A 22,729-nucleotide genomic window follows, 5' to 3' on the forward strand; every position below is an offset into this window, starting at 1 on the left:
TGCTTTGTCAAAGATTAATTGACCATATAATTATGGATTCATTTCTGGGTTTTCTATTCTGTTCTATTGATCTATGTGTCTATTTTTGTGCCAGCACCATACTCTTGATCGCTACAGCTTTGTAATATAACTTGAAGCCTGGAATTGTGATGCTTCCAGCTTTGGTTTTCTTTTTCAAGGTTTCTCTGTTTATGTGGGGTCTTTTGTGGTTCTATATAAATTTTAGGATTTTTTGTTGTAGCTCTGTGAAGAATGCTGGTGGTACTTTGATAGGGATTGCATTACATATGTAGATTGCTTTGGGGAGTATAGACATTTTAACAATATTTGTCCTTATAATCCATGAGCATGGAATATCTTTCTATTTCTTTGTGTCATCTTTAATTTCTTTCATTGTTGTTGTATAGTTTTCAGAGTTAATGTTGGGGAGTTTTGAGAGTAAGACCACAGTGGTCAAGTTTCACTTCTCTCCTATCATATCAAGGATTCTTAGTATCCACATGACTTATGTCTATGGATGTTTGACTTTCATCCCCTGGCTGAGGTAGTGTTCGTCAAGTTTCTCTACTGTTAAATTACTCACGTTTCTCCCTTTTTCATATTTTTTTGGAACAAAGTCACTGTGCAGAGACCAAACTTGAGGAGTCTGGAGTTATGCCTCCCCCTTCTTAAGGCAAAGTGTCTACATAATTATTTGGAACTCCACACAGGATGTATGTCTCTTTTCTCAATTACATTTATTTAATCACTTATTTAGACAAGTATAGACTCATAAATATTTATTCTCTATTTTGGTTTTAATACAGTACTACTTAACTTTGTTGTTTAAATTATACCAGCTTTGGCCATTGACAAAGTTCTTTCAGCTGATTTCTGTGCCTCTTTGACTCCCCCCACCCCAATCAATGTAAACTCTTTAATTTTTTGAGTACTTTCTTCCTTTTCTTTTTAAAGTTTATTTATTTACTTTGAGAGAAAGAGTGGGATGAGAGCTGGGAAAGGGCAGAGAGAGAGAGAGGGAGAGAGAGAATCCCAAGCAGGCTCCACGCTATAACTGCAGTGCCTGACGTGGGGCTTGATCTCACAACCCGTGGGATCGTGACCTGAGCTGAAACCAAGAGTCTGATGAGTCTTTCTGATCCAGGCTCATCTTGCTTACTTCCTGCTGTGGCACTGAAGTCAGCAATTTCTTCTAGAAGCCCAGTTCACTAACCAAGATCTTGGTTCTAGCTGTGCACATTGCTATTGGGGTGTTGTTTCTTCTTGGTCTTCTCAGCTGAGAAAAAAAAAAATTATAAGTATTATGTATGTATCTGTATACCAACTCCTGTATATATGCATCTATCTATCTATCTATCTGTCTATATACACACACACTCATGTATATACACACATGAATATTTCTGCCGTAACCATCTGTATCTATATCCAGCTAAACATGAGTTCATACTCCTATCTCCAGCTTTAATCCATTACATTAATCACTCTAGCCTCCTTACCTTGCTTATCTGTAAATTCCTGCTTAAACAGTGAGAAACCCAGCTCCCATCACCTGCCATCCATTTACTGAATTGTTTAGTTCCAGTATGCATGTCTAACTACATGAGAATTATTAACCTGTAGCCCTTGGGGAAACAGCATTATCAACCTGAGTACAGTGCTTATGTGTGGTTCTTTTTGCCGTTAATCTTACAGACTCCACTTACTTCCAAAGTTACCGCTCTCAGCACCTTCTCCCACTGCCTGCTTCAGCGAGATTGTCTTACACATTTGTAATACAGTTGGAGTCTCTTGTCACAGTCTACATTTCTTTCTGGGGTTCCCCTGATTTCCTAAATGATTTTTTTATGTGCATGCATTAAGGTTTATCCTTTTGTGCTGTACAGTTCAATTATTCATTCACTCTTCATCATCTATTCATTCCCTAGTCATTCATTGTTTACAGCACTCCTATCACATGCTCAAAAATAAGTTGAATTAACTGACATTTAGAAAATGTCTCTACTGGCCTTTAAAGTAGAAGAGAAAGATTAGAATCTACAGAGAGGAATAGAATAAACTCTACCAGAGCGTAGCATGAAAAAATTCCTGCAGTAAAGAATTAAAGCTGGCTAGGAGTCTCCCGGCTGCCACGGTGATGAAAAGAAACATAGCAGGGTCCGAGGACAGACAGATCCTCTCCTGGTCCGGAACACTGAGTGGTAGCTGTAAGGGCTCACTTTACAGTGCTGTGATACAACATCTGGGCCTGGCATGCCTGTGGGGAGTTGTAAAGTCCATATATATGGACTAGTGGACTAGGGTTCACTTTCGATCTACATGCAGACTCCCAGGTGGCAAGAGTTCAAATTCACCCTAAGGCCAGAGAAGCTTGCGTTTCAAATTCCTTCTGGTTGCTCCAGGGATCTCTCCCCTAGAAGCTCAGGAGAGCACGTGAGATTTGCTGCCACCACTGGTTAAGAGCCTTCATCATCACCATCATCAGGAGGAACATTGGAAGAGACATGTTACCCCTGTCTTAACAAAATGCTTGTATTTGTTCTTCCTCTTCGTATGTTCATGCCCACCTCGGAAGTCTTACCTGGTACCTGGTTATCCCCATCTTACAGATAAGTGCAAGGTCAGAGAGGGCTTGATTTTCTGGTGGCCCACAGTGAGGACAAGGTACTCAACCCCAGGATCCAGCTTTCTCCTGACTCCCCAGAGTGTTTCTATTTCCATCACCCTTAATGACTTGGGGACAGAACCCCAAATAAAGGTCATCTGACCCTGAGACTGCATCCTCATTTGTGATTCCTGTGAGAATCTATATTAGAGGGACTGAGATTTCATATATATGGACTTTACAACTCCCCACAGGCATGCCAGGCCCAGATGTTGTATCACAGCACTGTAAAGTGGTCCATGGCCGCCTTTGACAAAGAAAGCAGATGTTCCCTTTTGTCTTTCCAGGTCCTTCTTAGGTACCAATATTTTCTCATATCTCACATCATTTTTTTAAATACTCAGAAACAAAGAAGAATGAAAACTTGTGAACAGTCAGAGAAGGTTGTGTTCATTCCATTCCCATTCTGTTTGCACACACATATTCAGAGATTTTTCACTCTGATTTTACACACAGAGTTCAAATGTCAGTAATTACTTGATACCTAGGCTTACAGAATATTCAAAACAGAAACTGGAAGAGAGGCAAGCAGGTATTAGAAGGATTAGGCATGAAGTATTTAAAATAGGAAACTGTCAGGGAATGCTTAGTTTGGGGGCACAGTGTCTCTGGGCACCTCCATTTCCCCTGAGAGCACTGGTTCATTGAAGCACAGTGCTATAATCTGTGCTCAGAAAAATGTTTCCAAAATCTTTTTTTAGGTACAAATATTTTAAATGGTGACAATTAAAAAAATGTTATTCAAAATGATTAAAATAAGTAAACATTTCTGTATTTAAACTAGGTAAGCCTTAAATCTGTGGAAATCAAGATTACCCAGTATTACGCGTAAACTCAATCAACATTTACTGTGTATAAACTGTGCAACAGGAATTGGGGATAGAGAAATAAATAATATTGATCCCTGTCTTCAGGAAGCTCAACATCTAATTTGAGAATCTGTCCCCAGGGGTCTGGATTGCTGATGTTTTGGGGCATAAAAGGCTGATGGTTAAACCTTTCCGCTCTATGAGTCTTGAGGACTCCTGGAGGTGAGAACCACTGAATCAAACACTTAAAGTTTGAGAAGAAGCAACAAGGAAGGATGGAAAGAGGGAAAGAACACTGTTACCTTACTGAATTTGGGCAGATGGAAAAAAAAGTCTTATCCAAAAATTTCCACTCTGTGGATCCATATCAATTTAGCCAAATGCCATAAGTAAAAGGGTAATTTTACAAACACCATCCCCTCCATGATTTGTAAGTTAGCAATGTAGGTGTCATTATCCCACTTTCAAGGGAGTATAAAACTGAGGCCTCAAGAGTCGGACCATCCTACCCAAGCTCAGGCTAGGGTAGCCAGGCATGGTTAGGGCTGGATGAGAATCCAGGCCTGTCCCATTTGGTGTGAAATCTCAGCCCTCTTCACTAGGCAACATCGCCTTCAGCCATAGGAGGTTGGACTGACGAGGGAAGTGTCTACAATGATGTGCTACGAAAAGAAAAAAAGAAAAGAAAATGCATCCTTAGGATTCCCTTCACAAGAGAGGCAAGTGCTAACTCTTCATTCATCCATGACTGAGTATCTAATCCATCCCCTTGTAACATGGCCACTCCATCAGTGAGGGTTATAGTGCATTCCAGTTGGGTGGCTTGAGAGTTTAATAAAAAGAATATTTACTAAAGACATAGTGCCATGTAGCAAACCCACAGGACATGTGTATAGTAGCCCAAGCTGAGTCAAGAAGCAAGGGGAGGGAAACAGTGACTGGGATCTGGAGAGGGAGACCTGAGAGCAGAAGGACTTCTAACAGGAGCTGTGCCCTTCCTTTTGAGGGGGGGTGAAGTCATCCATGGTACCCACAGTGAGGGAACCAGGGGAATAAGTGATAACATCTCAGTCTTTTTGTTCTCCCTCCTTTCAATCTCCTGATGGATTCCCCATTGGCCCAATCCATCTGGAAGCTGGGAGGTGAGGGACCCCATGAAGCCAAGCACAGAGCGGAATGAAAAGGGGAAAGTACATCTGGGGAAGGAAATAATATACCCCCCCCCCCCAACCCCACCGATGCTTTCCAACATGGAATAAACTTAGCATCAAAACATGTTTTTCCATCGGGATCAGAAGAAATCTCATGATCTGTGCTTGCTTTGGGAGCATATATACTTATGGTCTTTTTTAGTACAGCTTTCCAGGAGCTAAGAGTAATTGATTGGAAGTGGCATAGAGGTTGGGATACATTTGCCATCTTCACCCTAATCCCAGCCTTAACTTGTCCCTTTTTTTTCTTTGATTGGTTTGATCATTTTGATACCAGTAATGGCTTATAATTTTTTTGTGTGATTAGCTAGAAACCCAACATAGGTAACGCTTTATGGATTTAAAATATCCAGGGAGGAGTGCCTGAGTGGCTCAGTTGGTTAAGTGTCCAACTCCTGATTTTGGCTCAGATTATGATTTTGGCTCAGGTCATGAGATCAAGCCTGGTATTGGGTTCCATGCTGTGCATGGAGGCTGCTGAAGATTCTCCCTCTCCCTCTTCCTCTGCCCCTCCCTGCCCACCCCCCACTCTTACTCTCTCACTCTCTGACTCTTACTCTCAAAAAAAAAAAAAAATCCAGGAGACAGTAACGTTGTCATGAAAGTAGCAATGGACTTGGTTTTAGAAATTTTCATATCTTACAAACTGGGTGACCTTGGGCAAGCCATGTGCCTTATCAGAGTCTCAGATCTTCTCAGGGAATGTCACCAAAAAGATGTGACTGTCACTTGACCCGTGAGCTAGACCTGGGCACTCAGAGGTCCCTCACCCCTTTCCTTGTCCTTGGAATGTGCCTTTTCTGTTCCCAGAGGCTGCTCCGAGGACATAGCCTTGAGATTGTGACATGGTATTGAAAACACTTGCATGGTATACGTGACTGAGAACATTGAAGGCCTCTTTATAAACTTTTAAGATTTGGCAGGTAAGGTGCAGGGATCCATTCATCTTGCTGCTGCCTAAGACAAGCTTGCATGTAAGTTCCAATTGCCTATTAAGTCCACCATCTACCAACTTGAAGTGTCCTCTTTCTTTGGCCTCTCCCTGCACTCCAATAGTGGGGGCTGGTTTCAGATTACACCTGGGAAGTTCTGGGAGGCTTACAAACCAACAGATCTCACTGGTGTGAAATAGGAATATGAAGTTGTTTCTCAGGATGGTACAATTCTGAACAACAAAAATGTGGTTATATCACACACAAGAGGGATATGATTTTTCATATTACATTTTAGTGAGGCATTATAGTAGTTTAAAAAATCAACCTCTAGGTTGATAAAGACTTCAAACCTGGGCTCGGGAACTTCCTAGCTGGGTGACAATGAGCAAATTCCATAATCTTTCTAAACCTTAGTTTTCTAATTTATAAAACAGTACTAACTAGAGCACCCAGCTCACGGGCCATTCTTTACCTGTTCATAATAAATAGTAACAGTAACTATGGGTGTTAGTTATTACTGCCTCATCCTAGATGCAAAGGATGCCTTCAAAGCAATGGTCAAGTCCATAGTCCAGGTCATTCTTTAATGAAACAGCACTCACGGTGCCCTGGTATTCTTGAGGATGCCTTATCTCGCTGGAGACAAACATCAACAGTTAACATCTACCACTCTTGAGACCATAGGTCATAAACAGAATTAAACTCCTGAGTGCTGCCTGCTTCTAGTGTTCCTCCTGGATTTTGTTTATCAAAGATACTTTTGCTTTAGTCTCGTGATTTTCCATGTAAGCTGATTGAACTCACTCGCTTGGCAGTCAGATCGGCACATCTCCTGTTTCTGCTAATTTGCTAGTTGACCCTGTATAAACCACCTAATTTTCTAGGTCTCATCAAACTCGATAGATAGATAAGATATATAGATATGTAGATAGATATATAGATAGATCGAATTTACACTAGTAAACCCACTCAATTTCCATTTCAAAAATTCTGTGATTCCATCAACCATTCTCTGAAAGTAAATTCACTTATTCCTGGAGTTCCTTTATCACCCTTCACACGTAGAAAGTGTTCAACAGACCCAAAAGAACACACAAATATCAAGCACCTACTATGTGCCTGACACCAGATACGTACTTAATAAAGTCTGGATGTTTTCTGAAACAGTGTCTTCCATATCAATTCCCCAAACCAAGACTTTCATCTGTCTCCAACGCAGTAGAAGCAACTCACATGAATCTCACCTTTGTTAAATTCTGCGGTGGACCTAAAGGCTCCGAAATTCCATATGGATGCACGTTGCTGAGCTTTGATTCATACTTAATTTCCTAAAATGAGAAGGGAGGATTAGTTGAATGAAAGGCTGTGGTATAAAGAGCAATACATATGTCTTCTTGGCTAATGTCTGCTCTTTTTCCAGTTATTAGAGTTAATGCCATCACAGGAAGGGAGCAGAGTTGTTTTTCCCCAGGAGAACAACAGGGGGAATGTACTGCAGATAAGAAACATTTCTGGAAACAGAAACAGAATAGCTGTATACATGACAGCTTGATCTGGGAAGCCTGACAATCTTCCCCCTTTCTTCATCTTTTAATTCTGATTACTGCCAGACTGAGATCTATCTATCAGTTCTCAATGCTCTTTGCAAGAAAGGTTTCATTGTGAAGGAGGGGGGCTGGCCTTATTTTACCAGTAGAAGGCTATTATCTTGCAACAGCTGTTTATAGTTAACTGCAGCCCATACTTAAAGCCTGAACGCTGGAGCCTTATTTAGTGCCTGTGGATTTGCGGTGAACAGCGTCAGGCTTAACTCTTTGTTCTCCCTGGAGTTGATGGCTTCAGTGGGGATTCGAGATGGAGAGGGTCTTTAACAAAGAGGGTGGAAATAGATGGAGGGTTGCAGCTCACAAGTGGAGCAAACGGTTCCACCTAACGATGGTAAATATTGAGGTATTATGATCTCTTACGGGTGTGCTGAGCACTTTGTAGGTATTATTTCAGTGAATTTTGACCAAAAGTGCTCTGATGTTGATATAGTTGTGCCCATTGCACAGGTGAATAAATGGAGGCTCAGGCAATGAATGCTGGGATTCAAATCCACATGAATCCAGTTATAGAGCCAGAGTGCTTAATTCCTACGTTATATTGTATTAAGTCTCCCATTATTCCAGAGGTGTTAGCTGAAGATACTCAGTGCTTTGCACTGTGGTGCTGCACTATTAGAGAAAGAAAGTTTCCACCCAGAGGATTCTCAGGCTGGCCAGAAAGGTGAGTGAATACAGGTGATGCACTGCAAACAAAGAAAAACAGTAAAAAGTACAGAGACTTTTCAGGGTGGAGAGAGTAGATGAGGACCCAGAGGAATTTAGGGAAGGGGCAGAGTTTACTATATAACAAAACAAAACAAAACAACAAAAAACCCCACTAATTTCAAGAAGGAAACCCAGCTGCAAAAAAAATAAAAAATAAAAAAAATAAGGAACAGTGCAGACAGGCTGATTTAACCAGAGGATTATTGAGGGGGCTGAGGGATACAACCAGAACCCCGGAAGCATCTTGGCTGCCCAGCCAGGAACTTAGACTTGATTCTCCAGGATACGAGCAACAAGGTGGTCAGATGCGCATTTCACAAGGACCACTCCAGCTGCGGTAGGAAGATGTTTTGGAGGGAGTAAAACAGAGGAGGTGAGAAGAGTTAGGATGTACTGTGATGATCCAGGAAGAGGAGAATGGTGCCAGGACAGTGGAAATGGGCAGCGGGAACTGGATCAAACAGATGCATCGCAGGTAAGAACAAATAAAGTGGAGTTCAGCCTCCTTGCCTCACTCAAGACTAAAAAGAGGTTAAATTTTCCAGCAGGAAGTTGGAAGGAACATTGCTCCAACCACTAACTCAACCCCAAATGACATACATTCCTGAGGGTTACAATGCTAATCAGTGGCATTTGGCGGTGGTGGGTGAGACCATGCCAACAACACACACACACACACACACACACACACACACACACACACACAGTTTCATTTTCTCAGCACGTCTGGAATTTTTGTTCTTTGTTTGACTCCAACATCTTTCCAGATGACAAAGAAAACCAAAGATCTCTCAGTCCATTGTTAAGCACAAAGAGAGGCGAAGTCGGGGGTTGTGGGGGAAAAGTTGGCGGACTCCGAATTTTTATTCTCTGCGAGGAGGTTCGCAACAATTCACAGTGGGAGAGAGAGTGGCTTGCCAGAGGGCTCCATGTGACTGGGCTAAACTAGAAGAATATGTCAAGTTCAAGATGAAAAGACAGCCCTTGCAGTTGAAAAAGGAGCTGGGAGCTAATGGAGCTGGGGAAGGGGGCCTTTACAAAGGAAAGTGCTTATTTGCAAACTTGCTTCTCTGTAGCAAATGCTCCCAGGACCTCTGGCAAAAGGAATTCCTGGACACAGGCCTTCCCGTTGAGCCGTTAGTGATCTGCGGTTAATTACCTCTCGCCAGGCTCCCCTTCTGCAGCCAGTCCGTGGGGTGGCTGCAGAGGTTTGGGGTGGAGGTTTTGCCCTTTTAATTCCAACATTCAACAAAGTGAAACTCCTACAACTGCAGAGCTAGAAGAAACCTTACTTGTTCTGCTCTAAGTTCCTAATTTTTATAGTGGCAGGAGTCCTGGGTCAGACCAAGCAGGGAGAAAGGCAAAGCCAGCATGGGAGGCTTGGGGGTCTGTGGGTGGTCCATGAGCAAGGTGGGGCCCTCATGCCGGGAGGGTATTCTAGGAGATCCTGACTGTCACTCAGCAAGAAGATCTGCCTTCATTGTAGGAAGTGGAGCGTTCCCATCATTTAGGCCCAGATTTGCTTACACTGGCCAGATGGGCTAAGGCCACTTCTTCTACTGCCCTTTTATGCTCCCATTCTTTTACAGCAAAATAAAACCAGTCTTTCCTGAGAAGAAAGTGCATTAGATTAGTCAGGACCCTGCAAAGATAGGTAAATAGCTAAGTGGAGATTTATTTTGAGGAATTAGCTGATGGGATTGTAGGCGCTGACAAACCTGAAATAGAGCAGGCTCAAGGGCTGGAGGTTCAGGTCAGAGTTGATGTTGTGGTCTTGAGGAGAATTCTTTCATCATCGGGAAACCTCTCTTTGGTCTTCAGGTCTTCAACTGATTGGATGGGGCCCACTTACATTAGGGATGGTGATTTGCTTTATGCGAACCCCACTGATTTAAATGTTACTCTTTAAAAACATACCTGGGGCACCTGGGGGCTCAGGTGAAGCGTCAATCCAACTCTTGATCTCTGTCTCACAGTTTCGTGAATTCGAGCGCCACATTGGGCTCTGTGTGGACAGCTCAGAGCCCGCCTGGGATTCTCTCTCTCCTCTCTGTCTCTGTCCCTCCCCTGCTCACACGTACTCTCCCTCTCTCAAAGTAAAGAAATAAACATTAAAAAAAATAAAAAACAAAACAAAACAATATATTTGTGTTTGACAAAACAACTGAGGACCACAGCCTAGCTAAGTTGACCCATAAAATTAACCATCACAGAAGGAATTCCAACAGTGTCCAAAATGTGTCAGTAGTCTCTATTGGGAGATCCTGGGGATGAAGTCCCTGTCTAGGGATTTTCATCCTTCCTCCCCTGACAAGAGTTTAACACATGCCATTTTAGATCTTCCAGCACCCCCACCCATCTTTTCATCCCTAATCGTAGCATTTCCTCATTCCAAAAGTAAACGTAAATAATAAGATGAGCAAAGCCAGGACTCTGCTTCTAGATCATAGATCTCATAACTGGCATGAGCCCTTGGCAGGGGACTGTTGAGGAATCGAGAAACCCTAAGGTTATTTGGTGCCTTTTATCTCCATGACTTACTCATTCCATAACTGGAAGCCTTTTATCTCCCACTCCCGTTCACCCATGGTATGCAGCCTTCCCCACCCCTCCCCTGTAGCGGCCATCAGTTTCTTCTCTGTATTTATGGGTCTGTTTCTGCTTTTTGTTTGTTTATTCATTTGTTTTTTAGATTCCATGTATAAGTGAAATCATATGGCATTTGTCTTTGGCTTATTTCATGTAGCGTAATACCTTCTGGGTCCATCCATGTTGTTGCAAATGGCAAGATCTCATCCTTTTCATGGCTAACACTTCATTGTATATATACATCACATCTTCTTTATTCCTTTATCAGTGGACACTTGGGTTGCTTCCATATCTTGACTGGTATGGTCTTCCATATCTTGACTGGTAAATGCCCAGTACTGGAATTACTGGGTCATATGGTATTTCTATTTCTAATTTTTCGAGGAAACCAACATTCTGTTTTCCATAGTGGCTACACCAGTTTGCATTCCCATCAAAAGTGCATGAGTGTTCCTTTTTCTCCACATCTTCATTAACGCCTGTTATTTCACGCCTTTTTAATTTTAGCCACTTTGATGGGTGTAACCTGATAACTCATTGTGATTTAGATTTAGGATTCCCTGATGATTAGTAATGTTGAGCATCTTTTCATATGTGTTGCACATCTGCATGTCTTTTGTGGGGGGAAAAATGTCTGTTCAGGTCCTCTGCCCATTTTTAAATTAGATTGTTTAGAGTTTTTGGTGTTGAGTTGTATAAGTTCTTTACATATTTTGGATATTAACCCCTTGTTGAATATATCATTTATGACGATTTCTTCCATTCATCAGAATGCCTTTCATTTTGTTGATGGTTTCTTTTACTATGAAAAAGCTTTATATTTTCATGTAGTTCCATAGTTTATTTTTGCTTTCATTTCCCTTGCCTGGAGAGACGAATCTGGAAAAAATGTTGCTGAGGTCAGTGTCAAATAAGTTATTGCCTGTGTTTTCTTCTAGGAGTTTTATGATTTCATGTTTCACATTTAGGTCCTTAACCCATTTTGAATTTATTTTTGTGTATGCTGTAAGAAAGTGGTCTGGTTTTCCCAGCACCACTTATTGAAGAGACTGTCTTTTCCCCATTGTATATTCTTGCCTCTGTTGTCATAGATTAATTGACCATATAAACATGGTTTTATTTCTGCTGTCTACTCTATGTGTCTGCTTTTGTACCAGTACCATACTATTTTGATTGCCACAGCTTTGTAGTGTATCTTGAAATTTGGGGTTGTGAAACCTCCAGATTTGTTGTTCTTTCTCAAGATTACTTTTGCTTTCTGGGCTCTTTTGTAGTTCAGTACAAATTTTAGTATTATTTTGTTCTAGGTCTCTGAAAAATGCTGTTGGAATTTTCATCAGGATTGCATTGACTATGTAGAATGCTTTTGGGTAGTGTGGACATTTTAACAATATTTTTCCAATTCATGAGAATGGACTATCTTTCTATTTGTTTGTGTCATCTTCAATTTCTTTCAACAATGGTTTATAGTTTTCAGAGTACAGGTCTTTCACATCCTAGGTTAAGTGTATTCCTAGATATTTTATTCTTTTTGGTGCAATTGTAAGTGGGACTGTTTTCTTAATTTGTCTTTCTGCTAATTTTTATTAGTGTATGGAAATTCAACAAATTTCTGTGTATTAATTTTGTATCCTGAAACTTTACTGAATTCATTTATTACTTCTAATCATTTTGGGTGGAGTCGTTAGGGTTTTCTATATATAGTGTCATGTTATCTGCAAATAATAATAGTTTTAATTCTTCCTTACCAGTTTGGATGCCTTTTATTTCTTTTTCTTGTCTGATTGTTGTGGCTACAACTTCCAGTACCATGTTGAATAAAAGCAGTGAGAGTGGACATTCTTGTCTTATTCCAGATCGTAATGGAAAAGTTCTCACTTTTTCACCATTGAGTAAGATGCTAGCTGTGGGTTTTTCATATATAGTCTTTATTGTGTTGAGGTATGTTGTTTCTAAACCCACTTAGTAGAGAATTTTTATTATGAATGTATGTTGAATTTTGCATTTATTCTGCATCTATTTGAGATGTTCATAGAGTTTTTATTCTTTTTTGATGTGGTGTATCACATTGATTGATTTGTGAATATTGAACCACCCTTGTATCCCCAGGATAAATCCCACTTGATTGTGGTGAGTGATCCTTTTAATGTATCATTACATTTGGTTTGCTTGTATTTGCTGAGGTATTTTGCATCTGTGCTCAGCAGGGAAACTGGCCATAGTTTTCCTTTTTTTGTAGTGTCTTTGTTTGGTTTTGCTGTCAAAGTAATGCTGGTCTTGTAGAATGTATTTGGAAACTTTTCTTCCTCCTCTATTTTTTAGAATAGTATGAGGAGAATAGGTGTGAACTCTTCTTTAAATTTTTGGCAGAATTCACTTGTGAAGCCATCTGGTCCTGACTTTTGTTTGTTGGGAGTTTCTTTTTAATGAACTTAACATTTTTCTTGAGGTTTTTTGCTCTTTATATTCTTTATTCTTTAAAAAAACACAAGAGACAACACAAGGGTAGAAAAGGTGTGGGAGACACAAATTTAAAATAAAAATCAAAAAGTTAGAGCTAAAATATTACTCTCTTATTCTAAAAAAAAAAATGTATCACTGTCTCATATTGTTTCTTTATACTGCTTTTGGCCTGAAGGTCAGTTTATGTACAAGGAGGGGAAACCGACTCCTTAGATTGGGAATAAAGATTTATACTGGGGTTTTCCAGACTTTAAGTGAACATATTCTGAGAAGCCCCACTATTTTTCTCTCTGCATAATAAGGGGTCATATTTATAAATACAGGTGGAAAGTCGTGGTATAGGTCTTTGATTTAGGTAAGGGGTATATCCTAAGAAGCTCCTTTAAAAAGTCATTCATGAATGCCTCAGTAGCACCAATTAACCCCCACATAATCCAGTAAAGCACAGCTAAAAACTTGGAGTGATACAACTCAATCTTTAATAAGAATCACTAATTATTATATGATGATAAATAAAAATAAGACCACCTGAAGTTTTGGGGGTGCCTGGGCAGCTCAGTTGGTGAAGCGTCTGACTTTGGCTCAGGTCATGATCTCACAGTTCGTGTGTTCAAGCCCTGCATCAGGCTCTGTGTTGACAGCGTGGAGCCTGCTTCAGATTCTTTGTCTCCCTTTCTCTCTGCCCCTCTCCCACTCACACTCTGTCTTTTTCTCTCTCAAAAATAAATAAACATTAACAAAAAACAAAGACCACTTGAAGTTTTGGGTGCTCGTAGGCAGGTTAAGGACCTTTGCAGGTTGAAAGGGTCATATGATTATCCTGGTGTCACAGTAAATTTTTATGCACAGGCCTCACAGGAATGACATACTATAGACCTATGAGGCCTTCCTTAAAAGTATGACCAAATTCTAACTTTCCTTAGCCAATGCCAAAAACATGAGACTTTTCAGATGCCTTCTGATAGGCATGACTGGCCAAGGCCCTCAAGTCTGTGCTTCTCCCTTTGTAGCACTCCTTGCCATCATGGTGAATAAATTGCTGGGTCGGTTGTTTATTTGATGGTCTTTCTCCTCTGCTGGATGGTGAATTCTGTAAGGGCAAGGATCTGAGCCTAGTGTAATGATTGACATAACACTGGGTAAACTATAGCTTGAGGAACACTCATCAAATGAATAAATATATTGACCAACTAACCAGTAGCCAAAGTACTACATTCTTCAAGTGTGATTAAGCAGGTATTTTTATTCACATGGTCCTATCTACTTCCAGTTACCATAGACACAAAACTTCAGTTTTCCCTCTCTTTTTCCTTTCTTCTCTTGAGGTATAGACATGGATAACTGCATACTTTCAGGGATATTTAGAGGCCACCACATATTTGAGGCTGCCCCCGTTTTCTGCTACCACCACTCCCCATGGATTAATTCTTGGAAAACCAATATCAGTGTGTCAGTGTTTGCCAACTACCCATCTTTTATCTTCCTTTCCTACAAGTTACTTCAAAGCTTGAAGAAAATCTGGTGTGTTTGTTACTTCCACATGGGCTTTTGGTTTTTCAAAATGGAGATGTCTGGGAGCATATATAAATTAAAGACGTTACTCAAGGCGCTCTATAATTTTATCTACATCTTTTAATTTGTTCTCATTCCTAGCCACTTTCCACCATGCCCTGAGTGCCCCAGCCCACCACAGCATAGAGATGCATATAGAGAAATGGTAACTAGGTATCAGGTCGTGAGGAAGGTACTGAGAATACATGGAGAACCAGACAGACATGGTCTCAGCCCTCATGAATTTACACTTGTTAAAAGACAGACTGAGGCATATTAGAAATTTCAAGAGTTTATTTGAGCAAAAACCATTTCAAATCAGGCAGCCTCAAACTAGAAGAGTTTAGGAGCCCTGTGCTGACAGGAGTCAGGGCAAAGACTTATACAGAGAAAGTACAGAAGCAAAGAAAGGAAATTATGTCATTGGCCACACCGTAAAGCCTAGTTGGCTGTTTGTGATTGGTTGTCCTTAGCATTTCAATTTTGTAAGTTTGAGGCATTTACAGGCTTAAATTTTGGTTTGCTTACTTAGTCCTCCATGGATTAGTGACTCGTCAGTTTCATGGCCTCATCGTTTAATTAATTTAACACACTGGATTGGGGAACGTAGACATTAAGCAAGTATGCTGAGAATAATGCAAGTTAACAAAGAGGATTTAAGAAGTGTGATGAAAGCATAAATCTAAGAATTTAACAGAGTCTCGTGTGTCAGGACAGGCCAACTTGAGAACGTGACATTTAAGAGGAGAATTGAAGGAATGGGTAGGATTTAATCAGGGGCCAGAACTGGGCTGGGGACTCTGTTACAGGCAGAAGAAAGAGTGGTTAAGAAGACGCAGTTTTGAGAAAGAATATGCTGTGTTCAAGAAAATGAAAGAAGCCAGAACACTGGCAGGAGAGGGAGAGTTCTTCTACTACAACATACATATAATTTGGTGTCCCTCTATCTTCCTCACTCTTGCATTCCCTTCATCTTGAATGTTATCCCCCTTCTCAATCTTGTGCATACTTGGTTCACTATTAATGTTCTAAAAGTTTGCCGAATATCTCCCCTGATGGAATCACTTCTTCCCTGACAACTCTGTATTCAAACTTCTTCCATGGTGCTCATTTATTCACGATTCTGCCATGTCACTATGTCCTCCTCTACCTGGTGGTGGCCTCTATACACCTTATTCCCGGGACTTACACTGTGGCCAGTGCAGAGAGAAACTCAGTGCCTTTCCCAAAATGAATTATATTGTTTGATTCAGCCACATTCAGCAGAGAGAATACCCCCCCCTCCAGAAAGCATCTAGTTCATGGTTCCACCTAATACTGAAACACTTCCTTCAGCATTTCTAACTGACAACAGGCTTTCTAGCTAATTATTGCTTCAAGAAAGCCCACAGAGGGCAATGAATATAAGCTTCTGAGTTTGGAAATATCTATAAAAGAACAGATTGGGAGAAAGGTTTAATTTGGGTAAGAAGATTAATACTCTGAGCTTAAAAATCATTAAGGAGATGTGAGGGAGGAGTGAACTTTGAATAAACAAAGCCAAATCTAATGAAACATTTCTGTGATATTAAAGGCAACTTAGGAGCCAAGGGACTAACACTGGGTTTATAAACATCATAGAGTCATGGATATTGTGAGCAGGAAAACCTGTCACAGTAAGATGTGGCCACGAAAATCAGGTCAGCACCAGAAGGTCTGAGAATATTCTAAGTGTTTCTGAGTGGAGGACTCAGGATCATTGAACTCCCTGCTTGGTCCTCAGACCCAGCTTGTACCTCTTCAGCTGTCCTGGTCTCTGAGGCCCTGTATTCTTCTTTCAGGAGGTAGCCTACCCCCACAGTCCCTTCCACACTTGTTTTTCTTTGGGCTTATAGTCCCTAGCATGTGACAAGTGCACAGAGGCATGTGTGGCATCATTATGATAACAATAAAAACAACAACAGCAACAACAATAATGATGCTGTAATATACGAAAACTCTCTTCACCTCTGTGAGCTGCCCTTTTTCCCTTTCTGAAATGCGGATCATAACATTCATCCTTAAGTCTGAGGGCGTCATCAGGAAGGGGCTTAAACTGTAGTGAGGACACATAAAGTCACTGGAAGTAAAAGGAAGCATGTCATGATAGGAAAGCATCCGTCTTTACATAGATCAATTTGGCAGACTTCCCTTCATGTATATTCATTCATATATTCAATCATGTGTTCCTTCATCAGCAAATGTTTATTCCATGACTTAGAAAATCTGTCAATAATATGCCATATTTGCTACTTACCACTAAACATACTATCTAGAGTTGGCAAGATGAGAAACTTTGATTGCAAGTCAAAGCATATAGTCTTTTGATTTAGAGCTTGTATTTGAAATTGCAGTTTATTTGCTATTTCATATGACCTTGCATGAAGGAATTTTCTTTTTCTATTTGGCTGTCCTGGGGCATCTTGTCGTATCTCAGTGTCTTCAACTCAGAAATGCAACTGTCTATTTTTTTTTTTTTTTTACATTGCCTCCTGGAGCCACCCAGTGGGAATTTTAACTTTGACAAATAGTTTATATTTTATCTTAGACCATCCCAAATATACCTTCTAAATTGCTGGTATTACATCCACAAATATTTGTGGAATGTGGTAAGAAACAGTCAGAAATGTGGTTTTATTTATATGGACACCATACTGGACCTTAAGCGTGTAATCCTAAACAAGGAAGGCCCAGCACCTGCCCGCCTCGGGCTTAAACTCTGTAAGGGAAGACAAATGTTGTGCAAAAAAACACAGTAAAATCTGATGAGTGTTAAAGTAGGGAAAGAATAGAGGAACATGTAGACAAATGGCAGAGACCTAACTCAGTGTAGGGGTCAATGACATTTAATAAATATTTATGAGTGTGTAATCTTAAGTAATTCAAAGGCACTTGTAGGGTTAGGCTAGGAGGTAGTAGGGACAGAGAACCATGCTCTAGTTAGCACAACAAGTTGGTATTTTAAGTCTGGCAATGAAAGGATAGCGGTGAATACCGGATACTAGGGTTCAAATCCTACCTCTGTAACTTACTATGTGACTCTGGGTAGGTTACACAACCTTACTATGCCTCAATTTCCTTATTGTAAAGTGTAAAAATGCAATGCTCAATCTTGTGGCACTGTTTTGATACTCAAATTGATATACAAAAAGCTCTTAAAAGACTGCAAGGCTCATAGTGAGAGCTACATAAGTGTTAACGATTATGATCATGATTATTCTACTGTTACAAACTCTGCAATTTCAGAAGAGGCAAATAAGCACCCGGAACCTCATGCCCTGGATCCACAAAATGGGGATATTAATATCTTCACTGCAGGGGACATTATTAACTGAAATGTTAAATGCAGAGCATGTGTATCTGCTAGACATCCTGTAGATGTTTAGCAGATGCCCTTTGGTTTCATAGTAATAGCCCAAACTTCATGGAATGCCTTGGCCTTGACCTTGGCCCTGGCTGCTGTTGACAGGCTGTCTTCCTGTGTATATCCTTATAAGTCTTCCTCCTCCAGGTTTTCCTAAAGCAATGAAGCTCATGCAGAGGACAGGTCAGGTGTCCCTCACCCAGACATAAAGATGGGCCACCCATGCTTGGCAAGGACCATGTTAGTGAGCCCAACACTACCTGATGACCGCATGCTTCCTTTGTAAGTTGTTTAATGATGGTGCTTCAGACATCCCGGACCCTTGACAATTTTCCGTGTCTTGCTCTGAGTGTCACACTCAGTGGGGGAAAGGTCAGCAACAAAGAGGAGGTGGACACAATGAGGAAACTCTTGTGCCAACACCTGTCAAAGAGAGATGCAATGACCTTTCAATGGCTCCCCTTGGGCTCTCCTTGATGCAAATCTGGGAGGCATAAGACGGGGCTGCTCTCTGTAAAAAGAATCCATCACCCAGCCATTTCCCCAGGTCCCATTAAAATGCTGACACCATTAATCTGCACTACTTTACTCCTCATTATGCAGAAATGTGCTCCTGATCAAAAGTCCCCTTGTGTAGCAGCCTGATTCATCACCAATAGCTATGGGCCACACACCAGAAATTCATAATCGGTTGACATTATCCACCCAAATCATTCCCAGGATTTGAAAGCCTAAAATGATGTCTGTCATTGGGAAGAGGCAACCACACAGGATGCAATCTGTAAACATCTGCAGATAGCACTGGTGTCTAATACAACGGATTCCCTTTTGAACATGGTTAAATTAAGGAATGAGCGATCTCCCTTGTACATGTTTGGGTCATCTGTTTTCTGAGAACTCACCCACATTCCTATGTGGGAACTAAACAGTTTGGAGACTCAAGGGGTACCTAGGATAGGGAGATGCAGACTCCATGATACAAAAGTCCTAGCTTGGGGACACAAAGCCAGAGACATTTCTACTATGAGCTTACATACTTCTGAGTGCAGTGCCCTTTCCCCAACACCCACATTTGACGGTTGCCACTGAGTCCTATGTGAACTTGCATTCTGCCCTCACTTCTTCATTCTGTCTTTCAGTGCCTCACACAGGAGTGACTTGGGTTAAATAATGAACTGTGAGTTGTAAATGTGTTCTGACTCTGAGTCTGTTCTCTGGGTGATAACCTCTCAGTTGACTAGAACATTTTTTTGTAAGAAATGGAGCCCTAAATCAAGCTTGTTAACAAAACTAATAGCTACCTAATTCCCTGAGAGATGATCAGGTACCAGAGACTGTGGCATGTGCTTTGCAAGCATCATAGCAATTATTTTTACAAACTGCCACAACTTCATAGGATTGTTACGGGAACTTAAAAATTAATACACATAAAATACTTAAAGCATGGTAAGTACTCAGGAAATGATATTCATTAGCATTATGGATCCCTGCTAAACATTCCACAAACAGGGCAGCTTTATCTCCATTTGAACATCTTCTGACAAGAAAATTGCTTCTGAACACTCTATCTCAATTCTAGACCCTTCTGGCCATTGGGTTGAACTGTCGTGACCTGGGCTAGACAGAGTCTGCATCTTCCCAGGTCCCATCTACTGTTTGTATATTTGCCTCCTACCTAAATAGAAGAAGTCCAGTTCTTTCCATTAAGGAAATATCCCTAGAATAATTTAAAAAGTAATCCTAATCTTGTTAAGTCTTATATTAGCTAGGCCTAAAAAAAGTCATTTCTTTCCACTGGCCCTTCTATGACTGGAGCTTCACTTCTTAACTTAACATTTAAAACCAACCATCCTCCACCTCGCGGTGCTTCATGCTGAAGAACAGTGGTCAACGAGCCAAATGACTTCTCTACTTAAGCAAGAGAGGAAATAGGTACTAAACAGGCACCCAGGGACTTTCCTCAAGGATTAAACAGATGCTATCATTTTGCCATATTCGCTTCAACTTTCTTTTAAGGAAGAAATAATACAGTATGGCTAAAACCTCACTACACATTCCTCCACCTGTCTCTCCCTCCCTGGAGGTGACCAAGTTGGAAGTTGATTTGTAACTTTTTCTATGTGGATACAACTGGATGTTTCCACAAATAATATGTAGTGTTGTGAAAATTTAAAATTTAAATAAATGCTTCCATGCTGTGCCTATCATTTGATACCTTACTGTTTGTACTCCAGTTATACACGTTTTTTAAATATTTGTTTTTTTTTAAGTTTATGTATTTATTTTGAGGGAGAGAGAGAGGGAGAGAGCAGGGGAGGGGCAGGGAGACAGGGAGAGACAGAATCCCAGGCAGGCTCTGTGCTCATATAGTACCAAGCCCAACGTGGAGCTCAATCTCACAAACTGTGAGATCATGACCTGAGCCAAGATCAAGAGTCAGACACTTAACCAAGGCGGAGGCTCCTTACCAGTGGTATAGAATGTAGGCAACGCTTCCATATTACAATTTTTCATTTTAATTCTTTCTTGCTGTTGTATAGTGATCTACTGTGTGAGTTAGCCACAGTTTATTCAATCCCATTATATAGGACAATTACCTGTAGGTTAATTAGGTTGATTTCATTTTTTTAAAAAATACACACACACACACACACATATATGTATATATACATGTATCTAAATATATACATAGATATGCACATATATACATACACAATCTCCTCTTATATATATATACACCCATGTGTGTGTGTGTAAGCACAGAGACCCACACACATACTCTCCCCTTGTATATGTGCCTGGATGTGTGTGTATGAATTTCATATAAATTACCAGTGGCATAGAATAGGCTGTCATAGAACATGCACACCTAACAGCATTATTGGATATTGAAAAATTGTTCCCCCCAAATTGCTATGCCAATTTATTAACACCATTAATATATGGAATCATATACTTGATCTCAAAAACATAAAATTAGGAGAGATTATATAGGTCACATTTCCTACTCACCAATCTAATAAAATTAGAAATAATCACAGTAAAAGGCAAAAGCCAAAATCACTTGAAAATTGGAAAAAGTACAGGATAATTGAATTATGAACCTTGGAAGCAAGTGATGAGGTAAATTGTTGCATACGAAAACCTACAGAAGGTAACACAAAACTGTAATCAGTGGGAAATATAGAGCCACATATTAAATTCATAAATTTTGAAATGCATTCTTTTCAGAACCAAAGAATAAGAACAAATTAAGAAATGTGGTACTCAGTAAACCAGAAAGTAAGAAACAAAAGGAAGGAAGAATTAATAAAGTCTATAGTTAATAAAATTTTAGAAGTAGCAATGACAAGGAAACCCAAAATCTGTGTCCTTAAAAGACCAATGAAACATATCAGGAGTTTTGTTGAGGAGAGAGAGAGAGAGAGAGAGAGAGAAGAAATAGGCAAGATTATAAAAAAGAAGATATGACTGCAAACAGCAGATTAAAATAATGAAAAGGAATCATGCCTATAATTTTATGGAATCAGTTGGAAAACTTACTGGAAATTCATGATTTCTTAGAAAAATATACATTGACTCAGGAAGGGAAAAAATAGAATACTATATTACTCTAAATAATATTAAATAATTAAAATTTATCACTGAAAAAGGCAACAAGACAGACTAGTTCAATATTGACTTTCATCCATCATGTTTAAAGTCGCCAACTCAAATGTTACAGAAGCTAGTTCTGACCATAGAAAAAAATGAGAAATTGGCCAGTTTTACATGCAGCCAGAAAAACACTAAAATCTGATGAAGATAGTATAAAAAATACCAATCACTTTCACTTAGGAATATATAAACACAAATATATAAAATGTCAACAAATTGAAACAGTGATACACCAAAGAGTAACCCCTGTGAGAAGCAGCAAAGGTGCAAAGTCTCATTTCAACTCCTAGGGAAAGGATGGATTATTTCAAAATGGCACTGGCAAAACTGACTATCCATCTGGAAGAAAAACGTCCAAGACCATATACAAAAACATATACCTTAAAGTCTTAAAAGTAAAAATAAAATCCTCTATAAAAACCAATAAACGTACCAATAAATAAATATGCACTTCTTGACGAAATCTGGGAACCCAAATGTCTTTGCATTACATGACACAATTGCATACAACACATATAATATTAATTATTATAGTATTTAAAGTAACCATACATATTGACAAAGAAAAGAAACTCTAAAGGAAAAATCTGTGAGGATATGAATAATAACACACGAGAAAAATTAGAATGGCTCACAAACATTTAAACATGTCCAAAGTCAGAATCAGAGGCATACAAATTAAATAACAGTCAAATAATAATTTATACCCACGAAAGGTAACTTTTTAAATTTAAAAACAGCCATTGTTGTCAGGGATATAGGAAAATGGGTACTCCCATAGATTAATCATAGAAATCAGAATTTTTAACTTGTATTATGAACAACCTAACAACACTTGTTAAACCTAGAAATACACCTAACCCACAACCCAGCAATACCAATCTTGGGACTCTGTTCCATAGAAATAGAGCTCCAGTGTGGGAGGCTATTTGGGTACTGTTTTGAATATTATATCTGTATTTTTGGAATCAGAATGAATGTTAATATATTTGAAATAAAAGTGAATAGATGGACACACATATATAAATGCATACACACATATTAAAATTACATAATTATCTCCAGAAAGGCAATCATATAGTACATATTTTTCTGCAGTGAGCTTTTCTAGTTCAACAGTAGCTCATGGATATCCTGTCAAGTCAAAAGGTATGC

General features: G+C 39.8%; 1 long non-coding RNA gene across 3 annotated transcripts in view; it reads right to left on the reverse strand.

Annotated features, from left to right (window-relative positions):
- Positions 1–714: 714 nt before the first annotated feature.
- LOC109270823 (uncharacterized) overlaps positions 715–22,729 on the reverse strand; it is a 678,705-nt gene continuing 656,690 nt past the window's right edge. For all 3 annotated transcript variants that reach the window (XR_008423524.1, XR_008423526.1, XR_008423525.1), the window contains 2 exons: positions 6,865–6,948; positions 715–1,276 (listed from right to left, as the gene is read on the reverse strand). This is a non-coding gene — a long non-coding RNA (uncharacterized LOC109270823). The remainder of the gene's footprint in view (positions 1,277–6,864; positions 6,949–22,729) is intronic.

Source organism: Panthera pardus, unplaced genomic scaffold, assembly GCF_024362965.1.
Source record: "Panthera pardus isolate Hobbes unplaced genomic scaffold, ASM2436296v1 HiC_scaffold_19, whole genome shotgun sequence".
Lineage (NCBI taxonomy): Eukaryota > Metazoa > Chordata > Mammalia > Carnivora > Felidae > Panthera > Panthera pardus.